General features: G+C 36.5%; 1 protein-coding gene across 2 annotated transcripts in view; it reads left to right on the top strand.

Moving 5' to 3' along the window:
• LOC107226346 (protein held out wings) overlaps positions 1-5,480 on the top strand; it is a 42,854-nt gene extending 37,374 nt beyond the window's left edge. For both annotated transcript variants that reach the window (XM_046746747.1, XM_046746749.1), the window contains exon 8: positions 2,737-5,480. The gene's annotated coding sequence lies outside the window, so the exon portion shown is untranslated. The remainder of the gene's footprint in view (positions 1-2,736) is intronic.
• Positions 5,481-10,014: the final 4,534 nt, after the last annotated feature.

The following is a 10,014-nucleotide window of genomic DNA, read 5'->3' on the forward strand; positions in this document are numbered from 1 at the left end:
TTATCCGTTATCGGCACTAATACGAAAACCATGTAGATGCATTTCGTAGCCGTAGTAGCAATTACATAGAAATATACCTCTTGCCGTAACTCCCCGCTCTTAGGTATAATAAGCAACTTTATAAGTAAACGTTGTATCCAATGAGCTCACTCTCGTCTTACATATACATATATGAAACATTGACAACAGTTTGTGGTGAACTGGCAATGCGGGTGCGCGGCGATCATTATTGATTTGGCGTGAAAAAGTGAAAAATCTGAATACCTATCTGTTTATTGAATATAAACGTGAATAATTTACACTGATGTTTGTTTCACCTGCAGCGCCGATTGTATTCAGTATACTAGTCTTCCAAGTGTGTTGGTATTTTCTTCTTTTTATTTGTAAACTTCCTTATTATTTATCGTATACTTCATTTTTTTTTTTTTTTTTGTTCTCTTTTACAAGAATATATTCTATTCACAAGAGCCAACGTCGTGTTAGAATATCATGCGTTACGATGCGGGGCAGTGTGTGTGTGTAGTCTTTGAAATAGAAGGACAAGATAAAAATTATATAATATATGTTTGGTGCTCGAATAAGTATAAATAAACAAGATTCAAATTTTTTTATCGTCAATGTAAAATTGTTTTCCAGGACATTGTATTTTACACTTTGGTAAATTTTTTTTTCTTTCTTCTTTTTTTTTTTTTTTTTCTCTGTCTTTCTCTTTTTGGCAACTTGTGCCTGTGGAACACTCATTTACTTTCTATTTTAATTTGTATATAAACCGATAAATAGATATATGTATATGTGTGTACACACAAACACATATATATATATATATATATGTGTTATATCATACGATGAAAAATAAATATTTATACATATATAAACAGAAAAGAACGTCAATTTTCTTGTTAGTAGAGTTCAGGGATGGTAACGTGATGCGACGCGAAGGTTTTCTCAACTGATTAAAAATTTACCTGAGATTATTGATGAACCATTGATCGGCAGATCATTTGCTTTGTAATAATAGAGATTACCAGTATTTTTCTTTATTTTTTAATTTTTTTTTTTCCTTCTTTATTTCGTCAGCTAAAATGACAGAAAAATTTACTCTATTTTCAATCACTGCGGGTCTGTCTTTTCTCGGTGAATCAATATTCCTTTTGGTACAGTTCAGAGAAAGAAAGAAAAGCAATTATATATATATATATCCCGAGGTGTGGAGAAGGTTGTGCCACACCGGGTCGTTATTGCAGCCAAAGTCCCACCCTCTTACGTACTATACCACTAACATCTTGACATATAATTTTATATACATATATACATATATATTACATCCTTTTTTTATCATTAGATGCAATTTTTTCACCCATCACATAGACCACCGCACAACAGCACCATATTCTTTTAATTATATTTAACTAACCAAAATGCTCCACATGGCCAAGTTGACACTAACTTTTATTACATATATATATATATGTATATATATATATATATTTATTAATTTTTTTTTCTTCTTAATACTGTAAAATAATATTTGCTTTCGATTATGCCTGGAACTATATACTATAAATCTGTCCTACATGGCACACGCGTAACTCATGAGCCTCTGACACCCGCTTGCTGATGGGATATTATTAATCATTACAATTATTAATATAATCACAAAAACAATAACAAATATCGTCAAATGTTTTATCTCTGGCCAGTCTCTTAGTTTTCAATTAAATGCCACACTTGTTTGTAGGTCACTGTTCTGTAGTGAGAAGCGAATTGCGGAGCCAATTTTAGTGATCTATCGTTACAGCAATCCGCGGAATACGGATATTTTTAATGAATGAAATAACGTATAAACGGTTGAAACAGTTTTATACGTTAGGGTGACAAGAAATAGAAAATAATCTCAAGTACATAAATACACCAGTTGGTAGCTATTGGGTGCAGCTCTGAAATAAATTATTATATTTATATATTATACTGTTGCAGTGGCATTGATTCATAAGTTCGTTTACTTCCAAATATGTGAATTTTGTCACATAATTATTATTACTATTGTTTATTCAATTTTCGTGTCGTAATCATTCCTAATATCATAACGGCTATGTGTCGATACCACGGTATCTTTCGAATAACTGTCCTATGCGCGGGGAGGATATAAAATGGCCTCGTAATGTTATAGCTAATTACTTTTGACTGTATGAAAAAAAAACAAAAAAAAAAACAAACAGACAATTAATAACTTATTACTAGTACAGAATTTATGTGGTTGTTTCTAAGGAGAGTTATTTTTTTTTTTTGTTTTTTTTTTCTCTTTGTTTATTGTTAGTGAATGTCACATTTCATTGTATACACACGATTCAAAATGCTTCATACTAATAATTTTTAATCGATACTATAATGCAAAGCAATGCGAAAAGTCTTATTTCCATTTGTTACGCTCTGAGAAAATATCACTTGTCTACGCCTCGCTACCGACGTTCTTGATTATCCATTGCGGCAAACAAAAATTATATGTTTGTCACACATTATTCTGATACTTGATTTGGGCAAGAATCAGTACGACGGGCAGCACGGTGACGGCAAGCAAATCACTTGGCATTATCATTGCTTCGCATTGAGCACATTTCTATCAGTTGATCAGCTATTAGAAAATGAATGTTAACGACGATCAATCATGATAATCAAATTACTAACAAACTGTTTTTCTTTTCTTTCTTGTTAACCCTGGTTGCCCATGGCCTGTAGGCTTGGAGTGCTAACAATGGAATCCACTCGCCCCGTGCTAACACCTGGACTCTGGAAGAGCATCCGCGTACGATTGATTCGTCAGACAGCCGACCACCTTCGCCGCCCGCGTCACCAGCCCTGTTCGTCGAGCCTATATCTATCCTGCATCCTATCCGTGTCTCAGATTTTGTATTTTTTGGTTCCAATTTGGAGTCCGATAAAAATTTTCGCAACGCCGGATGCAGCTACGAATATTGACCGAACATTTTCTGACTTTCTGATTCTTTGTCTTTGCATCGGCGTTGCTATAAAATATGTTGGATATTCCTAATCTTGAAAGACAATGATGAAGACACTGCTGTAAATTTTTATTGTATTCGTTTAATATCAATATTACACTAGCGTGTGTATGCGAGAGAAAACATTCAAATATTGTACAACGCATCGTGAAGTCACTCGCGCATATAACGATCACAGGTGTGATTTTTTTTCATCTTATCAACTTCGGTACACTATAAGGCAAATCAAAGCTTAGCTGCTTTTGTCAATTATATCACTGACTGCGTACTGGCACAGGCCGTAGCTTGTGATTGTTCGTTACATGTTTTATCGTGTAATGTATTCGGTTCATCGAATATTTGGGATTGAAAATCACTCACATCCCATCTTTGCTACAGTAACTTTTGGCGATCCAAAAACAGCAAGCCTCGCTGCAGTCATTTTAATTTCCATCATTCATTTCACAATCTCTACAAACCGCTTGCTAAGGTTGCATATAATTTATTACCCTGTGTACAGCCAGCGTACTTACAGAGTCGCAGTAACATCTTAAGCTGTGTGTTTGACACATCAGTGACAGAAACAGTGTTTGACACATCCCGGTTTTCTTTCGTAGTTTTATATACAATTAGTGGAAAAAAAACCAATACGAGAATCGAAATGATATGCAATCAAAACGATTACAGGGTGAAGATATGGAATACTTTCACCAATGCTCTTGAGAAGAAACACTCTAGCTTTCGTAAAAAATTATATTTCATTTTTATTTTTTTGTTTTTCGGAGAGAAAAGACAAGACCGAGATTAATTGAAGAAAACTCTGCACGCAGGTGTTGAGGTACAACAATAGCATGGTGAATACGATTTTATTGATGAAATAACATCCGATAGATCTATTGCTAGCACTTTCCGTTACGAAATTATTATCTCTTAAGAATATATATATAAATAAATTTATGTAATTTGTTAATAAGTGTGAGAGTGAATGAGTGAGAGCGAATTACTTAATGTTGATCAACGTTACATCATATAATTACGTCGTGTTAACTTATAGGTCTGCCATAAATATAACTTTAAGAATTTTAGTTATACATTATTCTGTTTTGTATACTTATTATTTCCAAATTTAGTATGCCCCAATCAATTAGACAGATGCAGGAAAATGAATTCATTCAGAAGCATCCTGAAAATTATTGTAATCGGTAGCTCGCCTTTCTTGTACATACATGCTTAAAGCATAGCTACACTTGGAGTGATCTGCAATCTACTTAAGTTCATGTTATCTCAAATTCTGAATTATTTTATTATTATTATTATTATTATTATTATTATTATTAAATTTATCATTATTTTACGTAGATGTTAGCTATATACAATGATGAGAATCTCTTTATGCCTGTATTATCTATATATATACATGTATGTGTATATAATAATACAACACATGCGTCCATTTACCGTAACGAATGTAAATTATACCTATGGCACTTGACCATAAGTATAAATGAACCCGTGTAAGCATTTGTTCGCATGGGATGTGTACATTCATCAACAGATACATATATATATGTATATATATATATATATATACATATTTATACACATCAAAATATATATGTATACATAGTAAATGATATATATTTTGCCTTAAAGCATTATTGTTAGTAAAATGAATATTTCAGTTTAAATTTATTGCAATAGTTACACATAGTAAATATATTCGGATCTTAGTTGCATATGATATATTTTATTTCTATGTTAGCACACGCTCATTATTGACGCGGCGTGCAGGATTTCGTGGCAATATTTAATAATATGCGGGCAGCAATACAAAATAGTCGTGATTTTATTATCTCTGTGAAGATCTGATTTAAAGAAATTATGGTACTTCGTATAAATTTGTAGAGATTTTAAGTTGCAATTAAATCGCAATATTGTTTAAATAGTAAATAAAAAGAAATTATAATTATAGATTGAAAAGTTTTTGCCTAACGTTGGTACCACGTTGTTTTGCGATTTATCTTAATTGCTTACCTTTCGATTTTGTCTCTTACGAGAGAAAGAATAATGTTGCAATTGATACGTTTATTGGTAATTCTGGTTTATCCATTATACACTTTAGAGTTAATATGGTGAGCTAAAGTCAAACTAGAGAAGGTTTACTAATCTCAGGATAAAATCGTCGCAGACATGGAAGTATGCCTACTCCAAACCGACAACATATGGAAAATCGTATGAACAAGATATTAATTTTTGTCTTGTTCTGAATGGAATCCTCAACTGGTGATGACGTCTTTCCCGTACGGTTATAGATTCTTGGATATTTCATGAACGTTTGTGGCCGTACACATGACACAAAGAAGATGCAAGTACCAATACAGTGACACATCGCTAGCAAACTGGAGAACGGCGCGTTCAATACACGCACCCATATTGTACTTTGTGAAACGTGTTATGAAATAAAAATTTGACGTTGTCTTGAAATGCATGAAAGATGAGAGTAAGACCCTGTGTATGAAGTTCCCTACTTCTGCTACCCCTCTACAGCCGAGCCAATAATACAAAAGAGATATTTATACACGAGTTTGGGCGTGTTACAATTTGGCTTTACCTACGTATCCAGGACTCGATGATAGACTTGACAGTAACAGAAACAAGTAAGGGTGAGAAAATTACACTGCTTTCAGCATAAGCTATTCTAGCTAGACGCGATATGACCTTTTCATGAAGATAGTCCGTACAGATTCAGGGAAAGTTAATTCATGATGATGGAAATATGGTAAGACTCATCAAATAGTACTACTTACAAGGGCTCGCCGGTTTTGTGCTCTGACGTACAAACAATTTCGGTGCCTGGGAGTTATATGGTCTGAACAAAAAAGGCTGACGACTTTGTATTTTTCGTGAAAATATCAGAATAAATTCTTTAAGGCATTGCTCGGACGTAATTTTGAAAGAGAAATCGATTGGGCGCAGTCCCAATACGCTGCGATCAACGCATCGAAAGTTACAGCCAAAAAACGAAAACCTGAATTTTCGACATTTTTCAGCAGGTGCTTTTTTCCTCGTATCTTCTCTCCCGTTGATCCCACGCTCCTTTTGCTGCGTTTTCTGAGTTCCTTGGGGTCCAATTGGTCGGGAAAGAGTCATACGAATCAATTCTGAGACGAAAAATTTTTTGGTCAAAAAAAAAGGAAGGTTAACCCCTTTGTATTTTTGGCGAAAATTTTCGCGATTTTCAAAAGTGCTGGAATAAATTAATTGTGGCACTATTCCGACGTAATTTTGCGAGATAAATCGATTGGGCGCAGTCCCAATACGCTGCGATCAACGCATCGAAAGTTACAGCCAAAAAACGAAAACCTGAATTTTCGACATTTTTCAGCAGGTGCTTTTTTCCTCGTATCTTCTCTCCCGTTGATCCCACGCTCCTTTTGCTGCGTTTTCTGAGTTCCTTGGGGTCCAATTGGTCGGGAAAGAGTCATACGAATCAATTCTGAGACGAAAAATTTTTTGGTCAAAAAAAAAGGAAGGTTAACCCCTTTGTATTTTTGGCGAAAATTTTCGCGATTTTCAAAAGTGCTGGAATAAATTAATTGTGGCACTATTCCGACGTAATTTTGCGAGAGAAATCGATTGGGCGCAGTCCCAATACGCTGCGATCAACGCATCGAAAGTTACAGCCAAAAAACGAAAACCTGAATTTTCGACATTTTTCAGCAGGTGCTTTTTTCCTCGTATCTTCTCTCCCGTTGATCCCACGCTCCTTTTGCTGCGTTTTCTGAGTTCCTTGGGGTCCAATTGGTCGGGAAAGAGTCATACGAATCAATTCTGAGACGAAAAATTTTTTGGTCAAAAAAAAAGGAAGGTTAACCCCTTTGTATTTTTGGCGAAAATTTTCGCGATTTTCAAAAGTGCTGGAATAAATTAATTGTGGCACTATTCCGACGTAATTTTGCGAGAGAAATCGATTGGGCGCAGTCCCAATACGCTGCGATCAACGCATCGAAAGTTACAGCCAAAAAACGAAAACCTGAATTTTCGACATTTTTCAGCAGGTGCTTTTTTCCTCGTATCTTCTCTCCCGTTGATCCCACGCTCCTTTTGCTGCGTTTTCTGAGTTCCTTGGGGTCCAATTGGTCGGGAAAGAGTCATACGAATCAATTCTGAGACGAAAAATTTTTTGGTCAAAAAAAAAGGAAGGTTAACCCCTTTGTATTTTTGGCGAAAATTTTCGCGATTTTCAAAAGTGCTGGAATAAATTAATTGTGGCACTATTCCGACGTAATTTTGCGAGAGAAATCGATTGGGCGCAGTCCCAATACGCTGCGATCAACGCATCGAAAGTTACAGCCAAAAAACGAAAACCTGAATTTTCGACATTTTTCAGCAGGTGCTTTTTTCCTCGTATCTTCTCTCCCGTTGATCCCACGCTCCTTTTGCTGCGTTTTCTGAGTTCCTTGGGGTCCAATTGGTCGGGAAAGAGTCATACGAATCAATTCTGAGACGAAAAATTTTTTGGTCAAAAAAAAAGGAAGGTTAACCCCTTTGTATTTTTGGCGAAAATTTTCGCGATTTTCAAAAGTGCTGGAATAAATTAATTGTGGCACTATTCCGACGTAATTTTGCGAGAGAAATCGATTGGGCGCAGTCCCAATACGCTGCGATCAACGCATCGAAAGTTACAGCCAAAAAACGAAAACCTGAATTTTCGACATTTTTCAGCAGGTGCTTTTTTCCTCGTATCTTCTCTCCCGTTGATCCCACGCTCCTTTTGCTGCGTTTTCTGAGTTCCTTGGGGTCCAATTGGTCGGGAAAGAGTCATACGAATCAATTCTGAGACGAAAAATTTTTTGGTCAAAAAAAAAGGAAGGTTAACCCCTTTGTATTTTTGGCGAAAATTTTCGCGATTTTCAAAAGTGCTGGAATAAATTAATTGTGGCACTATTCCGACGTAATTTTGCGAGAGAAATCGATTGGGCGCAGTCCCAATACGCTGCGATCAACGCATCGAAAGTTACAGCCAAAAAACGAAAACCTGAATTTTCGACATTTTTCAGCAGGTGCTTTTTTCCTCGTATCTTCTCTCCCGTTGATCCCACGCTCCTTTTGCTGCGTTTTCTGAGTTCCTTGGGGTCCAATTGGTCGGGAAAGAGTCATACGAATCAATTCTGAGACGAAAAATTTTTTGGTCAAAAAAAAAGGAAGGTTAACCCCTTTGTATTTTTGGCGAAAATTTTCGCGATTTTCAAAAGTGCTGGAATAAATTAATTGTGGCACTATTCCGACGTAATTTTGCGAGAGAAATCGATTGGGCGCAGTCCCAATACGCTGCGATCAACGCATCGAAAGTTACAGCCAAAAAACGAAAACCTGAATTTTCGACATTTTTCAGCAGGTGCTTTTTTCCTCGTATCTTCTCTCCCGTTGATCCCACGCTCCTTTTGCTGCGTTTTCTGAGTTCCTTGGGGTCCAATTGGTCGGGAAAGAGTCATACGAATCAATTCTGAGACGAAAAATTTTTTGGTCAAAAAAAAAGGAAGGTTAACCCCTTTGTATTTTTGGCGAAAATTTTCGCGATTTTCAAAAGTGCTGGAATAAATTAATTGTGGCACTATTCCGACGTAATTTTGCGAGATAAATCGATTGGGCGCAGTCCCAATACGCTGCGATCAACGCATCGAAAGTTACAGCCAAAAAACGAAAACCTGAATTTTCGACATTTTTCAGCAGGTGCTTTTTTCCTCGTATCTTCTCTCCCGTTGATCCCACGCTCCTTTTGCTGCGTTTTCTGAGTTCCTTGGGGTCCAATTGGTCGGGAAAGAGTCATACGAATCAATTCTGAGACGAAAAATTTTTTGGTCAAAAAAAAAGGAAGGTTAACCCCTTTGTATTTTTGGCGAAAATTTTCGCGATTTTCAAAAGTGCTGGAATAAATTAATTGTGGCACTATTCCGACGTAATTTTGCGAGAGAAATCGATTGGGCGCAGTCCCAATACGCTGCGATCAACGCATCGGAAGTTACAGCCAAAAAACGAAAACCTGAATTTTCGACATTTTTCAGCAGGTGCTTTTTTCCTCGTATCTTCTCTCCCGTTGATCCCACGCTCCTTTTGCTGCGTTTTCTGAGTTCCTTGGGGTCCAATTGGTCGGGAAAGAGTCATACGAATCAATTCTGAGACGAAAAATTTTTTGGTCAAAAAAAAAGGAAGGTTAACCCCTTTGTATTTTTGGCGAAAATTTTCGCGATTTTCAAAAGTGCTGGAATAAATTAATTGTGGCACTATTCCGACGTAATTTTGCGAGATAAATCGATTGGGCGCAGTCCCAATACGCTGCGATCAACGCATCGAAAGTTACAGCCAAAAAACGAAAACCTGAATTTTCGACATTTTTCAGCAGGTGCTTTTTTCCTCGTATCTTCTCTCCCGTTGATCCCACGCTCCTTTTGCTGCGTTTTCTGAGTTCCTTGGGGTCCAATTGGTCGGGAAAGAGTCATACGAATCAATTCTGAGACGAAAAATTTTTTGGTCAAAAAAAAAGGAAGGTTAACCCCTTTGTATTTTTGGCGAAAATTTTCGCGATTTTCAAAAGTGCTGGAATAAATTAATTGTGGCACTATTCCGACGTAATTTTGCGAGAGAAATCGATTGGGCGCAGTCCCAATACGCTGCGATCAACGCATCGAAAGTTACAGCCAAAAAACGAAAACCTGAATTTTCGACATTTTTCAGCAGGTGCTTTTTTCCTCGTATCTTCTCTCCCGTTGATCCCACGCTCCTTTTGCTGCGTTTTCTGAGTTCCTTGGGGTCCAATTGGTCGGGAAAGAGTCATACGAATCAATTCTGAGACGAAAAATTTTTTGGTCAAAAAAAAAGGAAGGTTAACCCCTTTGTATTTTTGGCGAAAATTTTCGCGATTTTCAAAAGTGCTGGAATAAATTAATTGTGGCACTATTCCGACGTAATTTTGCGAGAGAAATCGATTGGGCGCAGTCCCAATACGCTGCGATCAACG

This window comes from Neodiprion lecontei, chromosome 1 (assembly GCF_021901455.1).
Source record: "Neodiprion lecontei isolate iyNeoLeco1 chromosome 1, iyNeoLeco1.1, whole genome shotgun sequence".
NCBI lineage: Eukaryota > Metazoa > Arthropoda > Insecta > Hymenoptera > Diprionidae > Neodiprion > Neodiprion lecontei.